This window comes from Gavialis gangeticus, unplaced genomic scaffold (genome assembly GCF_001723915.1).
Source record: "Gavialis gangeticus isolate Ggan-Ray unplaced genomic scaffold, GavGan_comp1, whole genome shotgun sequence".
Taxonomy (NCBI): Eukaryota; Metazoa; Chordata; order Crocodylia; family Gavialidae; genus Gavialis; species Gavialis gangeticus.
In genome coordinates, this window is record NW_017729022.1 from 41374812 (window position 1) to 41394550 (window position 19739).

The window sequence follows — 19739 nt, forward strand, 5'->3', positions numbered from 1 at the left end:
AACCCCCCCCCCCCCCCTCAGGTTCCCCAGTCTCCTGACATGTTCTCATTTCTGAAGAACTCTCAAAGTGCTACTGCCTCTTTAAGGGTTTTAGTAAGTAGTCATCACCCAGGCTCCCTCACCCTTCAGTTTCTATAGAGCCCGATTGGCTCAAATCAAAGTCTAAATGAAGAAAAAAAACAAAACCACTTTCGCTGTAACTAGAATGATAGCCACTTTCCTCACCACGTGGCTTTCTTGGCTCCCTTTCATTTGCAGCTCGGGATATTACCTTTGGAAGAATTTTCATTGCTGGTGACTCCCGGCTTAACAGGATCCATTCAAGCTCTTTTCCCTGCTCTAACCTGGTCCTAGGGGTTTCTTTCCATCCCCACTGTCTTCTCGAACTTTCCCCCCAGTGATGTCCTCCACTCCTTGTTCCTTCCGTGCCCCGCTCCTCAACTCATGGGGTTGTTGTATCTTCATGAAGCAGCTGCTCCAGAGCATCACCCTCCTTCTGTTTTCACCTCTCTCTCCCACTCAGTCTTATTTCCTAAGGTGAGTATTTTATTTATTGCCCATTTCTCTTCACAGTCTCATTAGTGCACACGCAGGCATGCTGATTTATATTAACACAGTGTGTATCCATAGACATACACTGCACTAATGTGCATTAGCGCATCTACACGTCCTAATGCAGCTTAGCTATTTGCACCTAAATTTAATACCTGCTTTATGCAGGTATCAAATTTAGGCTCAGGTAGCCTTAAATTGCCATTTTTAATGTGCATTAAGGGCATACCCATGCCCTTAATGCACATTAAAAACGGTAATTTTAGGCTAAGCCTCCTTAAAAGAGGCACATGTAGACACACCCACTTTCTATAATACATGGTAAATGGTAAATAACATTCAGGGCCTATTTTGCTATAGTTCCATATATTCAATAGTATCTTAATACACAATACATTCAGCAACTCTAGCAAGCAACCACAATAAAACCATTTCTTTTCTATGTAAAATGATGACTTTCTGGAAACTGTATTTTATGCTGGAAAACTTCAATGGAAAATTCCTGAACAGCTATACCAAAGGCTTTAGGATAGAAACTGGAACCAGGTCCCATTTCATCCCTAGATATTAAACAATCACAATGTGAGAAAATAGATCAGTGATTCCACGTTAAAATTTCAGTCTGTTTCAATTACCTGTTTGTTATATCCATCCAAGTTCTGAAATTCTTGACATCTTCAATATATCTGAATTCTCGATTTGAAAAATTCAATACATTACACTAGCATTAGTTGTCTGGTATTGTCTTCATTCTGTAGAAAGAACTCTGCACCATACATATAGGGTTTCCTTATTCCCTTAGCCGTGCTGGTTAATTTATTTTTATGACTTAGACCTACAAGTGGAGATTTTCCAACAGGAAAACACACACACACACACACACACACACACACTCTCTCTCTCTCTCTCTCTCTCTCTCTCTCTCTTTCTCTCTCTCTCTCTCTCTCTCTCTCTTTACATTTAACATAACAGATTTTTGCCCACACATACTTTTGATGGGTCTATTTTCTTTTTCCCATCATCAGAAAGGATTGCTCAGCAGCTTACACTATGGCTCTCATTTTTCTACATGCAGCATCAAGGGCAGATATTAAAATCCTTTAAGGGTTCTGGTATCCATCTTTATTGTGCACAGTGCGTGCATCTACATGAGACACTACATCGCCATAGCTCATCGCTATAGCAACATAGCATCGGCAGTCATGAACCGTGATGCCATGAGCTCATTGCTACTGCACAGTAGGGTTGGAAACAACCCATGCACTCCTGGGACTGTGCAGTAACTGTGCAGTAACAGTAGCTACTGTGCAATCACTTAGTACTTGCTTGAGCAAGTACTAAATGACTGTGCACAAATAACCGTGCAGTCAGGTGCAAGTGTTGATGCACCCAGTATATTAGAGATGGTCATAAATAATACAATTATTTTAAAATGGTTTTCATCATTTTATATTGTCACAATGAATTTTTTATTTTTTATTTTGAAACAACATTTCAGTCTCAAGTTTTCATTGTTTTTAAATGATGATTAAAAAGTAAAAGGAATGAAAAATGAAGACTAAAAAATATTTGAATTTGATTGAAATGTTTCATCTTAAGAGATCCAAACTACTTTGAACTCTATCTTCCAGAAAGTTTATTTTTGTTCTTGTTTTTGTTTAGAGCAGAAAAAAAATTTAAATCAAATGATTTCTTATGAAAAGGAAACATCTGGTTCTGTACTATCCATAATCACTTGCTTTTCATTCTTCACAGCATCAGTATCACCCATATATATAGCCCATAAAATTCATATATTGCACAGTTGCAAATTCACTGATTTTTGGCATCCCATAAGTCCCATTGGTGATCTTGGCTTTCACCGGGTCTAGCTTTGGGTTACAGAAATCTGTGATTGCTAGTTCCCTCCTCGTTTAACCCAGGAGAACTGTCTCTGAGCTCATGAAGAGCTTTCAGTTCAGTTGCAGACTTATGCCGCCACTGGAGAGGGAATGGGAGTATTAACCAGCCTCTAGCCTTTCCTCAAGTGTCATAGTCGTTCTGTAAGGTTGAGAAGGGAAAATTAAGGTGCCCCATACAGCAGGAAATGAGAAAATCCATTGACTAAATGAGAAAATCCATTGACTAAAAAGAGGTTGGAAAGAGGCAAAATGTAGGGAAGGATACCTGAGGGGAAGGGAAAAGGCTGCTGACACTGTGCTTTCCCTTCCCGAAGCAGTCTTGAGCCTTAAAGTCACAAGAGAGCTATTATATTTCACATGGGAATGGCAGTCTTCTCATGGATTCATTACAGAAATGCCTTATTGTTTTTAATTTAAACTATTACAACTATGCATATTTAAAATCTGATTTCAGGCCTTAATTATAATTACTTACTCTTTACGTAAGCACAATTGGCTTGTTTTGATAGTTATTTTTCCCAAGTGAAAATCTTCTGTCATATTTAAGCCCAAACTGATTCTTTACAGATGACTTACATACCCTTCAACATGAAGATTTACTGCATAGTGGAAATACTGACAGACTATTAATTAGCTGGAGGGGTGTGAAAAATTCAGCAGCTGACGTACCACAATACTGCCAGACTGTGTATTTCAAAAGATAACTTAAAGGGCACAAAATTGAAAATGTGTTGTATCTCACCTTACACAACTACTTAATACAAAATCTGTCCAGATTTGAAATAAATTGTTAAATGCGTTTTCTTTTTTTACGACTGACTGGCATGTGTTGAGCCAAATAAAGTTACTGACAAATGTGTAGGAAGTATAGTTTTCTTGACGTGTGTTAGATGCAGTAGAAAATGCTAAAGCCAATACTATAGCATTCTGTCAGAATCGTGGTTTTGGTTGCCCTGTTTGGATTACGTAGGGATTTTCTGTCTACTCAAGCAGAAGTGGCTAGACTGCATGTAAATGTTTTCTGTGGCAAGCAAAAGAAGGAATTATACCTGTTGGACTTCCTACTGTGTGCCCATCACCCCAGTGGCGCCATCTCTAACCAGTTGTTATTAGTCAAGGAAAAAAGTCATAATATTTATGTCTACAATATGTATTCTGAGGTTTACCACATACTGTAGTGTCATCCCATATGTGGTTGGTTATTCTCAAGATCCATAAAGATTTTTCATGACTATGAACAAACAGAAGCAGGATTGTATGGACATTAACAGCAAATAAGTTATTTGATGAATTTAGCTGTTTTATTATTTTTTTTCTGTTTGTGGCCTGTCCAAGAACAGATCAAAATCTCCCTCTAAACTTATAAACAAAGAAACCTAAATAAATCATTGACTCTTTCATTTTATCCAGCAGGAAAAGATGGGAAACGCTTTAGGCATATAAATAAGGTGACCATATGACCCAGTTTAGCCAGGACAGTCCCAGATTTCAAAGGCTGGTACCAGCCTAGGGAAAAAGGAAGGTAATGTTGTATGTGTTGATAAGAGGCTGCAGAGAGAGGATACTATTCACACAACTTATATAACTTTTCCCTTATGTTGCTAAGCTTCCTAGTATTTAGGGAAATAGACTTCTTTATGGATCTTTGTTCAGAGTAAGGAACCTTGTTTTTGTCAGGTTGTATCCCATCTTTGGCACTTGAGAAGAGGTACGTCATTACCTTTCTCCACGTTATCAAATAAAACTTATTTTCATAAGGGACACTGTTTCCACTCCAGCTAGTGATTAATTGCATCTTCACAGCAGTAGTGTAACTGGGAGTAGGCAAGCAGGATACCAAAATAAAGGGACAATCAAGATTTGCCAGCCATGAACACTTACCCTTTTCCAAATGTTTCTTACTACTGGTGATGCTCCATACAAGCAATCAGCAACAAACACAGGAGAACTAAGTACAATGCCTGAAAAACAGGCATTCTGGGTGTTACCTCTCCAGGTGTTACGAAAGGAACAGCTGTTTCCTCCGCTTCACTGCTTAATCACACCCTAGGACATATCGAGGTGGCCAGACAAATTACTGATATTCTTGTAGGGCAGATGCCCTATTCCCATCGCTCCGGATGATACTTAGATATTACTGCCATTCATTTTATTTCTTCTTTAATTTGTCCTCCATCTCTCCTGCACAAAATGTAATGTTTTTTTCTCTCCCAGCTTTGAATAATTTGAGCAGCCTGAATCACATGCAGAAAGAGCCACTATTATACTGGAAAGGGAAAAGGGCCAAATGAGATCAGTCCTATTGGGTCTAGGGATTTCTGAGAAGAGTGGTACAGGGGTCATCCCATTCCCTTCCAGCAACAGCAGAATCCAGGAAGCTGCAATCCCACATAGCAGAGGCAATGAGTAATTCCAAGAGTCAATCCTAATGGTCAGCAAACTTAACTAGGAAACAGGAAGAAACATAAGGAGCAAAGGGACAGGAACATCACTGTTGCTGTTGACACTGATATCCTTCACTGTTTTCCATAGTTTTCAGGTTGGATAATCTATGCCCTATGCAATCAGCTGTCTGTGCAAACCACTCCTTTAAGCCTCTTCACCTCAGCTTCACTCCATCTACCATCCAAGTCTCCTTCCTCACCCCAACCCCTTGTTCCTTTTAAGGTCTTCCCTCTTTTCCTTTGTCTTCCCTTTTAGCTAATCCCCATTTAACAAAACACTATGTACTGTATTTAAAGAACCTCAGAATGCCATAGAATTTAGGCTGGAATTCACATGAAGTCCATAAGCTCCACTGTGCTGCTTAGTTCTTTACCATCACTCTTTATCTTGTCCATTTAGACAGTAACTTTTTGAGGCAGTGGAGGTCTCTTACTTTATGTCTAAACAATGCTTAACATCAGGGTGTTGTCTTCTATTGGCTCTTCTGATGCTACTACAACTACAACTACTAAGAAAAACAGAATCAAGAGCTGTTTCTCACCTCAAATATACATTTATGTTAATAGCTGTGATATTTTTATTTCCAAGGTGCCTTGGAAATCTGAGAATTTATTCTCAAGATTGCTTTTTTTGTGGTATTTGACTACCCAATATCCATAGAGAATTTTTTTCTGCAGCTGTTCATGCAAGCAAGAAAAGCAACATCTGAGAAAAAACGTATTATCCTTTTACTGTATTTAAGGAGAGCATTGGTAAGAAAAGATCCTCTTTAATAAATATTTAAAATGCAGTGTTGGAAAAAAATGAAATATCTTTGAATCTTAAATTCTTTCAGGGACTAGGAATTTATGTTTTAAATTAAGATTCAGTGTTTAGGGTTAGTGGGAAAGCTACTACTTTAGTAAAATATTTAACAATAAAAGCTGGTTGATGGATGGAAAAAAAACTGTTGCTTTTTAATATTGAATGTTAAGAGGATTTTGGCTATGGCAAGGCAACATTTTTAATAATGTTTCACACTTAAAAGACACTTGGCAGTAGAATAGAAATGGCTCATAAAAACATTCAGTACATACAGCTGTACAATAACTGTAAAGCCCACTCCTTCCACACAGCACTCCAGGTCAGAGCAGCTCATTGACTGAAAACTAACACAATATATTTCTAGAATCTAAGGACCCTTAGTGGCAATAGCAGAATACCAAGCTGTCAACTTTCTCCTGAACAATATTTCTATCCATAAAAAGTACATACAGCCATCTAACCCACTTCTTATGTCTACACTCCTACCTACATCAAGAAAAAAACCATTCTGCTTCTTAACCATTCTTTGTTTAATATCACTCCTATTTTCTCACCTCTTATTCTTTCTCTCCTCCCAGTCCTTTCAGGATTCAATATTTAAAGGAGGAGTTTTGAGAAAGAAGGGTTTCTCTGAACTCCCCACCCCCCCCAAATCAGGGGACATATTAGTGGAACAGCTAATGAGTCCCACATTTTGAGGTTTGGGCATCAGATCTTTACAGCCAACTGTCCACCAAAGTAGACGGAGTGACATTAAAGCATTCTTACAGGTGCTGTATTTTGCATGGATCATTCAGAATATCTGGGACATGGTGGATGCATCTACATATGCAATTAATGTGCCTAAATCTTATTGCACAGTGAATTCAGGCTCAAGCTTCAGTCTGCACATGTGCCCTATTAGGTGCAGATTTGCACCCAATGAAAGTAGTCGGGCCCAGGTCTGCTCTTGCCATGCTCTGCTCCCTGTAGCAGCCAGAGGGAGCTGTAGGCTCCAACCGCAGCAGCTCAGGTGCCACCCTTTGGCTGGCAGGGGCACAGGGGCTGCCTCAGGCTAGCAGGGGGCTCCAGAGTCAGGCTTGGGCTGGCAGAGGATATTCTCCTTGGGGCTGGTGGCTGGTGTGCCATGGGCACTCAGCAGAGGCAGCCAAGGCACTGCATGTACAAGGAACTTGCTGCGCTTCTCCTCCTCTAGACTTTGCAATAGAGCACCTAGGCAGCCATCCATGGACCTCAGGCCCACAGTGCTACCCCAAGAACACTCACACTATGGACAGTTTGCAAGAAACACTAAACTTTATCTTTCTCCACCACATAACAACTGACCTCCCCCTCTCACACAACGGATTCCCTCCCACCCTCCCCAACAGCAGACCCACCTCCTTCCCTCCTCTGTCTCAACAACAAACCCCACCCTAACCCCAATGTGCACCACCAGTATAGGACCTGTTTCCCGTGCAACTATGTACAGTGCCTGGTTTGTAAACTGACAGGGGAGGGAACAGTGGGATGGAGGTGCCTCCATTGTGAATCCCAGGGAGGGGCCCCTGGCACCCCAGCCCCTGGCAACACCACCAGAGTTGTGGACACCACTACAAGCCCGATGGGCTGGGGGCTTGCTCGGGGGCAAGGGAGGGGACTGTCCAGCCTGCTCAAGCCACTTGCCCTCCTCCACCACAGGGCCAGGTCCAGTAGAGGCCATGCGTGGAGTTGGCCCAGATGCAACCAGCTCCTGCTGAGGAGCTGTATGGTGGATGGGTGGCAGCCCAGGCACGGGGCCAAGCCATAAGGGGAGTAAGCTCAGGATCTGGGACAGGGAGCCCTAGCCAGTGCAGGCAGTGCTGGCTGCCACTCAATAAAGTCCTGAACTGCCTCCCACTTCCCTGTGTGTTGGGGGTGAGGGAACTCTGGAAGGCCGAAGGGGAACTCAGTTAGCCAGAGTGGGGAGGGGAGAGGTGGGGAGAGGTGAGCCGGTGTGCAGGGTCCCTGGCTCCAGGTATTCAGCCCAAGGGTAGGTGGGTGAGCTGGCATAGGCATAAGTAGCCACAACACCCCCTTTTGTCCTAGCTCTCTTCCCTGTGTGGGGCTTACCAGAGAGGTGTAGCAGGTACTCCTGGCAGTTGGACGTAGTCCCTGGCTATGGTGAAGTAATCCAGGGGCCTGCAGTGTCCCAGGGTGTGAAGGCATGGTGTCTGGCTGCCTGGGCAGTGCCCCCCTCTGGGTAGGAGCTGGAACTACTCACTGCTGGGGCCATCCCTAGCATGTCCTCTTCACTTGGGGTGCACTGCGCTGCTGGAATTGGTAGGGCAGATCCTGGCCTGGGCTGCCCAAGCTGCCAGGTGAGGCCATGGTCAGGAAGTACACCAGGACCTAGCACTGGAGGCCTAAGGGGCTATCTCTTGGTGAGCCCTCATGGTTGCTGACCTGTGGCACAGAATCCAGCAGTCTGCCCATGCTGGAATAGATGTGGCAGGCTTTGCCAGGGTCTGTTGGGCCCAGGATCCCATCCAGCTGCCACATGAAGGGCATGGACCTGCAGGCTACCCTGGACCAATGATTATGGTCCCTGACTTGCACCCACTGGACCTGCAGGACCTTGACCTTCATGCATCTGGTGGCAGTATTCCCACATATGCTCTGCCATGGCCACATATATGTGTGCATGGGCCTTGGGGGCCCAACCAAACTGCCACCAGACCTCCATGTCACTCCAGGTTGCAATGAGCTCTGGAGTCTCATGCTCCATCCAGTTTGGCTCTGGGGCCACTGCCTCTGGCATGAGGGAGGCTGACATGGCATCTGCTGCCAGGGGCCTCAGGGGGTCAGGCCAAGGCTCTGGGTGCCAGCGTCATCTGGCATATGCCTGCTAGGGTGGGGCACAGTGCCCATGTGGAGTCATGGGGGGCAGTCCCAGGGTCTTTAGGGCTACAGAGCACATGCCCTCAGCAAAGAGGAATGAAGCCCAAGGGGCAAGCAGTTGCTGGTACAAGTCCTGGGGGGTAGAGCCTGGGTCCATGGGGATGAAGTGCCTAGCATATGCCCACACTGGTGAGGCAAAATACTCAGGAGACAGAAAGAAGCTGGCTTGGGCCCCAGGGGTTAGGCCAGAGGTCCAGAGGCCAATGAGCTGTCCCTGACACGTGGCTACAGAAACTGCCAGCCATGTGGCTCTGCATGAAGTAGGAGGCTGGCCCCCTACTGGTGCAGCTGACAAGGCACAATTTGCACCCAACATCAGCATCTGCATGTGTGCTACTGCACATTACTTAATGCACCATTTTTTCTAGTTCCATGTATGTGTTGGTACTAGCAAATGGCACATTAGACTAATTTAATGCATAGTAAGTGCCATGCACATGAAGACAGTGATGCTTTACTACGCATTTAATAATGTGCAGTAAAGGGCCTTATGAAGACACATCCATTGATTCATAAATTAGCTCTCCAGCCTTTCTATCATGCATTTTAATATCTTATTTTTTTACCCTTTATGCAAAATGAAAAACATTGCCCAGTACCACTTTTACCCATCAAAACCACCATTAAAAAAATATTAGAAGAATATCCAAAGTGGTAATGGTCAAACATCACATAACTGCTTTTACAGCTACATATTTTTCTGATAAAAGTGTGTTTTGAAACATTTCAGATTGAATGTGATAAAGCCAGTTTGCTGACTAAATGAATGAAGGTTCTTGCATCTATTACAAGGACAGACTATTCAGTGAATGTCACTTCAAGAATTATTATGCATTTCTTTTAACATTCTCAACAGTGTTTGCAATTTGCATTGCAAAAATCAACTTGGGTACTGAGAATTTCCTCAGATACTCTGCTTTCCTAAATTAACAACTCCTTCCTGACAAGGGTCACTGGAGAAGGCAAACTCTAGTGATTCATAATGACAGTTTCTAATGATGCACCACCTGTCAGGCAAAAAGAGGGAAGGGGTAAATGACTTGCATGAAGAATACACATACAAACAGTGCATGCACTTTAAGAAGGATGAAGAAGAACCTGCAATGTTATCACATTAGAAAATACAACCATCAGCCAGGTATGAAAAAAGTGGGAGAAAGAAGTTAAGTGAGTGATTCTCAACCTACTACACGTGATTCACAAGCCCAGAAATTTCCAATCGAAATCTAGAGTATTAAAAACATTCTGAACCTGTTGTAGTCTTGCTGAGTTCTTGGCAACATTAGAATTGCTCTATTATTACGTTTTTGTAGTCAAAACAAATGAAAGCTAAAGGCTGGCATTTTCTGGGGGCTGGACAGCTGTGTGGAGCACTGCAGCTGTGTGATTCCCTGCCCCACATAGCCCGGTCAGAGATTCATACGTGGTAGGGCTAAATAACCAGGCCAGGAGTATGGCAGGGTGGAAATCACTCTCAGCATGGGGCTCCCTACAGCTGCCCAGACTGTGGCTGGAAGGACCCCAGATTTGGACAGGGGAAACTCCTAAGGCATGGGGCTCCCCCAATGTGAGTGGATGCCCAGTTTAGGGGCAAGCACCTGGATGAGGGCAGATCAGAGACTCACAGGGGTTGAAGCTGCCCAGCCAGCCCAGCCACATGGTGAGGGGAATCCCTCCTCAGTGTAGGGCTCCTCACAGCTGGGAAGACCAGGCTCACAGGGAGCCCAAGCCAGAGTAGGGAAACCCCCCCCAAGGTATGACCTGCCCCAGTCTGGGCTCCCCCCCAACTACGTTCTGGCCAGCTGCAGGGAGCCCCATAATGAGGCTGATTCCCCCTGCCTCTCCAACACTGCTAGCCCGACTGTTCAACATGTGGGCAGATGCCTGGCTTGGGGAAACCAACACAGGTATGGGAGACTCCTTCCCCCTTCCCCCTGTGAATCAGAGACTTGCAAGGGGTGGGGCTGAGTAGCTAACCTGGCCACACAGGGCAGGGGGCAAATCACCCAGCTGTGGTGCCAGCATGGGTACAGGGGACTCCTTCTCCCCCCCACCCCCATGGAAGGGACAGCAGAGGGTTCTGGGTCTATGCCAGGCAGCCAATCAGGGATGGCCCCTGCTTAACTGGGCTCGACCTGGCTCAGCAGTGGCTGGGAGATGTGCTCAGGTGTGCCCCACCTTCTGTCCTCACCTCCTTCCATGTTTCTTTCCTAAATGAAGAGTAAGCATGAGTTCATATTTATTCATTATTGGTCTAACTTGCACCTTACAGAAGCCCACATAGATTGGATGGATTCCATCTCCGGCTTTTGGACTCTCTCTACTTAGCCTTATTTTTGCACAAGTAAAAAGATGCACTATATGCAGATCACAACTCTGCTTTTCACAAATGCTATTTTTCAATTTGAAATCTGGAAGAAAAAAAATGAATGCTTACAAGGATTTTTACACAGTGTCTCCATTTTATTCTGACTTCAAAATCATGAGATGGGGATTGAGCTGCATAACTCTCATAGTTGTCTGCAGAAGTTGTGTGCTGAAGTCCTGGACAGTAAAGTGGAGTTAAAATATTTTAAGCAAAACTTAGAATAAATTCAGCTGCTTGTTGAATTTGGCCAAAACTGCTGAAAAATTCTAAAAGGCCACCAGAAGCAGCAAGTACATCTTGCCAGGACAAGCATGCAAATCCTGTGAAAGTGATATATAATGACTCTACGTGGAATACTCTCAGAAAAAAAATGGTACATTTCTATGGATTGTGAGATTGTCCCAATGCAAAATAGGCCAAAAATCACACCAAAATGTGGTCAATAGAAATGCCCACATAGCCTGGATTTTGTAGGCTGCCACAATCAATTCTATGTTTACCACATCTCCCAGTGCTAAGTGAAGGGTGTTATGTCAATTTATTGTGTTAAACTGACCAAAAGCATTTCAGAACCAAAGTTAAATGACTGGCATACTAAGTACCGTAAGTCAAAGAGACTGTGGATACAAAATCTATTAAAGCAATGGGAAGCAGTTTTGAAGTAGTACAAAATATTCACTAAATCAAGAAATACAGACAGCTGTTGTATCCAAAAGGAAAATGGCCAAGCTTCGTTTAATGCGAGATAGCATTGGTTGTGTGATGCGTTAGTTCTCAGGCATCGATTCTGGTGTGTGAGCACATGTGTATGTTAGCCTACTTTGTTATTCCTCTTTCATGGCATTCACAAATAACTTATATAACTAACCATAAAAGGTAACACTTTCTAAGCATTGTTTAGGTACAAGTATGGAAAGTTGAGCAAGACCATTAATAATTCAGAAAAGACAGTGCTTATTTAGAAAGGCAAATGAAGTAGTAGTAGTTTATTCCTTTTGCTATAATGATACAATAGAATTAACAATAAACGAGTATATTATATAAGAATGAAATGACACAATTTGCAGTTATTAGTAAAGGTGTAAAGTAAAATTACACATTCTACTACTACTACTGATAATGGATATGTCTTTACAAATGGCAAACAGTTCAACAGTAGACAGCTACTTCATCGGCCTTGGCAACCTCCTTAATTTTATCACTAAATTCAGCTTTAAGTTATTTTTCCAGGAATAGGTAGAGTTAGCTGTGTTAGTCTGAAGTCAGGCAGAAGGCAGGGCAGCAAGCCAGCTTTCAAAAATCTAACAAGAGGTTACTCCTGGTTGCCCTAGAGGGGCATCATTCGCAACCTCCTGAAAGACATTTCACCTGATACAAGGGCAAGTAAACAGATGAATACACAAACAGGTTTAGTTGGTTGAATACAGAAAAAAATCCTTTTTATAGACTGGGATAGTGCTTTGTTTCTGCATCAAATCAAAGCTGAGTGCAAAGTATTTTTTGATAGTAATGTGGTGTTTTTTCTTCTTTCAGTTTATAAAAATCCCCTGCCACAACCTCACCTGGTCATCTGACCTCAATAAACCCTCTGCTACCTCCCCCTCATAGGAAAGTGCTCTACCACTCAGCCCATGCTTGTCTGCTCTGTCTGAGCACCGAGTGCAGGGGCGGGCAATTATTTTGGGCAGAGGGCCGCTTACTGAGTTTTGGCAAGCCATTGAGGGCTTCATGACAGGCAGCCCAGGGCAGATAAATATTAATTTTCTAAATTTTTTAGGGGCCCCACGGGCCAGATAGAATGGCCTGGTGGGCCACATCCAGCCCCCGGGCTGCATTTTGCCCACCCCTGACCCACCCCCAAGCTCTACAGAAAACCATGTAACTTAAATTGATTCCACTTTGGGCTTTTTGAATGTCTGTACTTAGCCGCAGTCTATTCAGGTACTCAATTCAACTCACATGCCTATAGTGCTAGACAGAGCTTTATTCCAACTGTTTACAAATTATTTTATGTTACAAGTTAATAAAAATACAGGCAACAATGAAACTGAGGTTTATTTGCCTCCGCAGGCTCCTGTTTTCTCTGCAGATCAGTCATAATAGAGATTAAGTTTTTACTGCACTGCTCCTAATAACTACTGCATTATGAGAACTGAGCTTCATGCAGCACTTAACATAAACTGTTCTAATCACAAACATTTACATCTCCATGAAAATGTATGATATGGTATTCTCATGATTTACATATCTGAATGCTCATGGGTAAATAATATTTCTTGTGTATTAATATTCTTACTGCCTACTGGTGTTTACAATAAAATTAAGAACTCTGCAGTATTTAAAACCCTTCAGATGTAATAGCATTATGCTGCACATATTTTGTTTTACGGTTTTCTCTAATGTTAATTACAGGTAATTGATCTTCCTGGAACTCTTGTGATTAATTACTTGTTGCATTTTTTTCTATCAGTCTTTAAAGTGGAAGCTTCCACTGAGATCAAGGATTGAGATCTAAGTATGGGCTGAGCAGCACTTTATCTCACAAGCTGCCCTGATTTCAATGGAACAATTTACAGTGTAAGTTAGGCATATCAAAGATATGGCCTCCAGGCTGGATCTGGCCTTCAGGACTGCCTATGGGTGTGGAAGTGACTCATAGGCAGCCTGCTGGGTGCACCAGATGTCCTCACATGCTGCATGCGGAGCCTGTTCCATCCCGTGTCCCAGAGCGGCATAGCAGGGATATGCATAGCAGACATTAGCAGGGATATGACTGCATCCAGCACCCACTCTGGATCGAAAAGGTGGGGCTGGTCTGTGTGTCCATTCAGGTCCATGGATTGGCCCCACACTACTCATCCAGCTTGCAGGGCCAGGTGGAAATGACACCCCAGTATAAGATGATATTCGGCATAAAAATAGTATTGCAATCTGACTCCAAATTCAGACAGTATGATATGACACCATGATATGAGATGAGTTTTGTGTAGGAAAGCTCTCACATGGACATGTTAGAACAGAATATGCTATGACATACACAGAGTTGAGTACCTTTTGGTTGTTCACATTTACAGGGGTTTAACTTCCCTTCTCATTAGTTTTACTCAGATTGACTAAAAGTATATTTTCAGTCACTACATACAGGAAACCAAGTGTCCCAGAAAAAGAAAGCAGGCAGCGAATGAAATCATTATTCCATTCCCCACTTCCTTCCTCCTTTAGTTTCCCAAATTCTAATAAAATGGAATACTAATTAGTGATCACCATAAAAGTAAAACTTTCCTTCTCGTAAAGCATACATAATTTTTTCCTTTACTGAAAAAATGTCAGCAATCAACCTGTCCTGTATTGCCCAGTGTAGTCACAGGATGGTGCTAGTTGGGATCCCCAGGATATTTTGGTCCGATTCCACCAAACATTTTGTTACTGAATGTCTTTTTTTCCTACTCTATCTCTATTGTTCTGAGGCACAAATTATTTTGTCTGTCCCTTATGGGTATCTCATTGTGCCATGAGTTCAACACTCAACTACTATGTTATTCTGCAAAAAAACAGATGTGCCAGGAGTCTCATACAGCCACCCAGGTATGACTTTGAGAAGGCCAGATGTCCCTTCTCTGAATACTTTGCAGGATACAAAGTAGCTGTTAAAATTATACAGTGCCTTCACTGAGATTTATCAGGGTTATGAAGACCCAGATTTTCAGGATTACTTTGTTGGCAGGGAAAGACAATTTCCTCCCTTCTCCAGGTGCTGATTGTGACACACCCTGACCCTGCATGCAGTCAGGTATGCCCTTAGGCATTCCTGGTGTGTTCTTACACCTTCAGGGATGTCCTTCAGCCCCCCAAGCACCCTCTGCTGTCTTCTGATTGACCATTGGGAACAGACTGAGATGCTCCAGATGTCACCTCCCTGACTCAGCTTTACCCACCTTACTAGCTCTTAGCAGAGGAGATTTTACTAGCTAAAAGAATCACACCCTTGTCAACTCATATGCTCCAAGAGAATAGATTCCCCCTTCTTTGGAGGAAGCCTCCCTGTATGAGATAACGCTCTTAAATTACAGTTATCCCTGATAATAAAAGATATCAAACAATTTATTATAAAAACAAGAGCAAATATACAAGATCCGTCACCATATGTTGACATAATCTGTGATGTTAAATAAACAAAAGAAAATACCAGAGCCACATTCGGATCATACCCTGCATCTTAAAAGCCTAAGAATGCAGCTTCTACTCAGTCCACTAGCTAAGGGCCTCAAGGGTTTTCCTATGCCTGGAAAAAAAACCAAAGATAAAACTTACTCTCCTGGAAAGACTTAAGTATGGTTTCTTTATCTGGCCATTTACATACATTATCCCTTGCGTTCCTGAGGCACCCAAACTATGCATATAACTTCCTGTCCCCCAAGGGTGTATGTTTACCAGCCAAGAAGTTTTTTCTGATCTAATTATGACCAGGAGAATATTTGCATCCTTTCAAACATATCCAAAATAGACAATCTCTCCCTTAATTTCTGTATTGTGAGAAATGTCTTTTCCCTGCTCCTAAGTGATACACATTCTAGGGCCTCTTCTTTTTAAATGTAAATTTGTCCTTGTCTGGAAGAGCCTGGATCATGTGCCTTGGACTATGTCCACAAGGTTCTGTTTGCCTGGCTATTTATGATCCCCATGTCAGATTTGAATTTTCAGTGGTTATTACTCTTTAGCCATTTAGGCTTTGAGCCTCTCTCAGGTGTGGTAATAGAAGTTGTAGTGTGCAGATACTCCCTTATTTAGACTACAGAAGTTGGCAATTGGGAGATCATCCTTCAGTTAAGAAGCCAGTTAGTTTCAGATGAAGGGTCTTCAGAGTTTGCTCACTGCCCCACGATGAAAGCTGGTTGCTGTTCTTCTTATTCATGTGTACCTGTGCGTTTACTGAACCCATTGATGACTACACCAGATGCCGAAGAAACTCACTGTTTAGGTAGTGACACCTGACAATCCTTATTATGTTACACAATCCTGGTCCTATTACAACATATAAGAAATACACGATATATCAAATACTACAATGCCTATAAGAATAAAAACAAGACAGCTGAATGCAACTTAATGCCACCTATCCATTGAGACTTCACATGCCAGATCAGTAAAACATGATCAGTAAAACATGACATCTCATGAATGCCGTAAGATATTGTGGGGTCTATGACACTGATCGTGACTGCTTTGAGTGAATCTACAAAATATTTTTCTCCTTATCCTATAATTATAGACTTTAGGGTAAAAAGTGATTGGGTCAGTGACCCAGTTTGATCTCCTATAGAATGTAAAAAATAGACTTTTACCTGTCACCTGAATAGTCTTACAACCTGAACACACATAATCTTTATACTAGTATAACTTACATTGCTTTTCTACACTGAAGAATAATATACAGGGATCTGGAGTGGACACACATGAGGCAATCCTGAGGTAGCAGCAGTATGGAAAACTATTTGCCACTTGGTAGAGGGTACAGATGATAGCCTGTATGCTTTTAGGTAATGGCTACCTTAGAAAAGTTGCAGACAAACATATTAGTTTGTCTTGGTGTAACTTATATTAATGTAGTTTCACCCCTATTTTTTTCTGAAGTAGTTCTACACTGGACTCAGGTAAGTCACATCAGGGTAGAGTTGCATGTCATGTTTCCACTTCTTTTTTCACAAAAAAGAAACAACAGCGTAAATGTGTTATGCACCTAGACCCTTATGCTGAAATCGATGAATTGCTGAGGATACAGGAGATATGTTAGGAACTAGGTAATCTTAATATCACAGCTATAAATTGCAGTTTGGTGTTACACATATACACATTATCTTTATCAATCAGCTATGCTTCCCATTCTAGTATTATCTTTTCATCTTCAGAGGGTTGTGCATGCCCCATCCACCATACGTAGCCCTGAAGAAATATGGACGGTTTCATAAAATTCCTGAAATATACCATATGATTAACTCTCTCAGAAATACAGAATTGTTTATTTGGCACTTCAGTCGGGGAAATGTCAACCTTGTAGTGCACATCTACATTATTTCCACAAAAATAACAGATGGATGACTCTCACTATATCTTAATTCAAGTGTCTCTCCTTGATGTCCAATGTACCTTAGTGCAGTTTTACATCTCACTTTTGAAAATTAGTGTGAATTGTCAATAGAAATTGCAAGTTATGGAATTTCTGTCTAGGCACCAGACACAGGAATATGTTTCTTTTGGATAGCAAAATGTTTCTGCATTCTGGATATATTCTGATAGCCATTCAGAATGCAGGTGAGATAAACTGTGTTGAAATCACTGTGAAGAATTATTTACCTCCCTTAAATGAAAAGAAATAGGAATGTACATTTTTCAACTCTTGATTTTCTCTCTTTTATCTAAAAAGAAAGGATATGATGAATGAGCAGCTGCACACTGGCTAGTCTTTGGTGATATTCTGCAACTTCTCTGCAAGAAACCACAAAAAACAATCTATATTTTTCCCATGGCAATGAATACTGATGAGAGAAAATTTGATGTAACCTGAAGCGTTCCTTTTCTATGCAATTTCCTTAGATGCAGCCAATTAGAATAACTTTGGGTACCTGCAGTTTTGGTTATTTAGTTACCAGCATATAATTTGGCTCTATCAAGTGGTTTCAAGCTGATCAGGTACTGCAGAATTCATCAAACCCTCCAGAAAGGTCTCACTATTCAGGATATATTTTTATTCCCTATAGCTGGTAAAATCACATTATTTTTCTGGGGTTCATTAGGTAACTTTGCAGCTTCTAGCCATATTCTTTCTTTCCTCTCCTTCTGCCACCCCCATCCAAAAACATCATATTTATTACACTATTTGCAGTGAATACAGAACTGCTCATATGCTCAAAATATAGCTCCCATTTTATACCATATAAAACTCCATTGCTGTAGTACTGATTACAGGATTCAGCATATGAGAATGAAAAAAATCAACACAAGTTTTCTGAGCTACTAAATACATTTCAACATACCAAAAGATGTTAGGCCATGTAGTTAAGTATTAATTATACAAGTCTCTTGTAATGTTTGGCACCTTGTTGCCATAAATGGAATATGCCAGATCATTTGTACACATTTGTTAGTTATTAGTTCATTTTGTTTTCCCCATTTCACTCCCCTGAGAGTCCAAGAACCTGACAAAAGTTATAGTTTGCATTAAACATTATTTTGTGTATAAATAATCAACAAGACAAATTATTAGTAGTATTTAGGCACTGCTCCTGAATTGAAACCCTATGTTGTTGGTATCTGTACATATGTACAAAACAGGAGGCCCCATACAGAGAACATATGTTTTAAATATAACATGGGAGGCAGCGGATGGGAAAATAAAAACAAAAAAGAGCAAAGTAACAATGAACAAGAATAATTAGAATGAAAAGAAGCTGTCACAGCATACTAGATGACTAGCCATTTGTTAGGTGTTTATAATAGGTGATATAGTTTTAAAAACAGTTTTAAAGAGAAAGAATTAATTTGCAATGCTTATAGCTCTAAAATTTTAATGGACATTCTTCCCATGCATAATGGGTAGCACAAGATGACAGTTGAGGAAAAACTGGAAATGCAAAATAGGTGCCTAGTCACCTGGATCAAACAACATTCTGAGATGGGGCAGGTATACGCATACCTGATAAGTGCTCAAATTTGGACCAGGCGAGATCAGGTCCATATTTTAGCCCAAGTAGCTGAACTGTTATGAAGCAAAAGAACCTGCTTCTCTCTGACTCCATAACATAGTGCTCTAACCACCAGGCCACAGATGAGACATTATCCAGCCCCACCCCCCTTTTGAAGCTGAGCCATTGAGCTTTGCTTTTAATAGTTATTTGATACAATGGATGGAAAACAGAAGGGAAGTGTCTGCCTATTGGGAGAAAGGGTCCATACAAGAATTTGGGACCTGCTTCCTGAGCCATACACCTTGTAGGTAGCTCCTGTTTTTACCTATAATCTCACTCACGGCGCTGTCCAAGGGAACAGGTTAAACAGGAGGGCTGGAGAAGGGGACTGTCTAATTCCTAATCTTTGCTAAGGTAGTCAGAGCATGGTGCAAGAAGTCAAACTCCCTCTGCACGAGGGACCTAAAACCTGGGTCAGCCACACCCTGGGCACTAATCATTCAGGTTAAGTAGAGATGTTCAAGGAGCCCAAGGCAGAATCAGTTTAACTTTTCAGCTTTAAGTGTCCAAAGTTTGGCCAGGAGCAGGCAGAACATGTTAGCCTTTGTGGAGGAGAAGGCTCAGAGCCTTCCTCCAAAGGCCAAGTCCAACAGGAAGAACAGGCTCTCACCAGTCTCCCAGTGTGCCCTGAAGGCTCCCTGGGCTTCTGAAGGCTCCAGAGCAGAGCTGTGAGGCCAAGGCACCCCTGATTAGTTGGTGGGGACATCACAGCTGCACACCTGAACCTGACATGGCAGCAGTTCATCGTGACATTCACCTTCATGGCCTTGAGCCACCAGCCGATCGTCCCATGTATAACGACCCAGTGCACCCTGCACACACCAGTTGTGTGTCTGTGTGTGTGTTGGATACCCGAGCTCTGTGTGTGTGTGTGCATGCATGTGTGCATGCGTGCGTGCATGCGTGTGTGTCTGTCTGTCTATCCTGGAGGCCTGGGTTCTATGTACATGTCCCAGATGCCTGGGGGGGGGGGGAAGGGGCGCGCACAAACAGGCCCCAGGTGTGTGG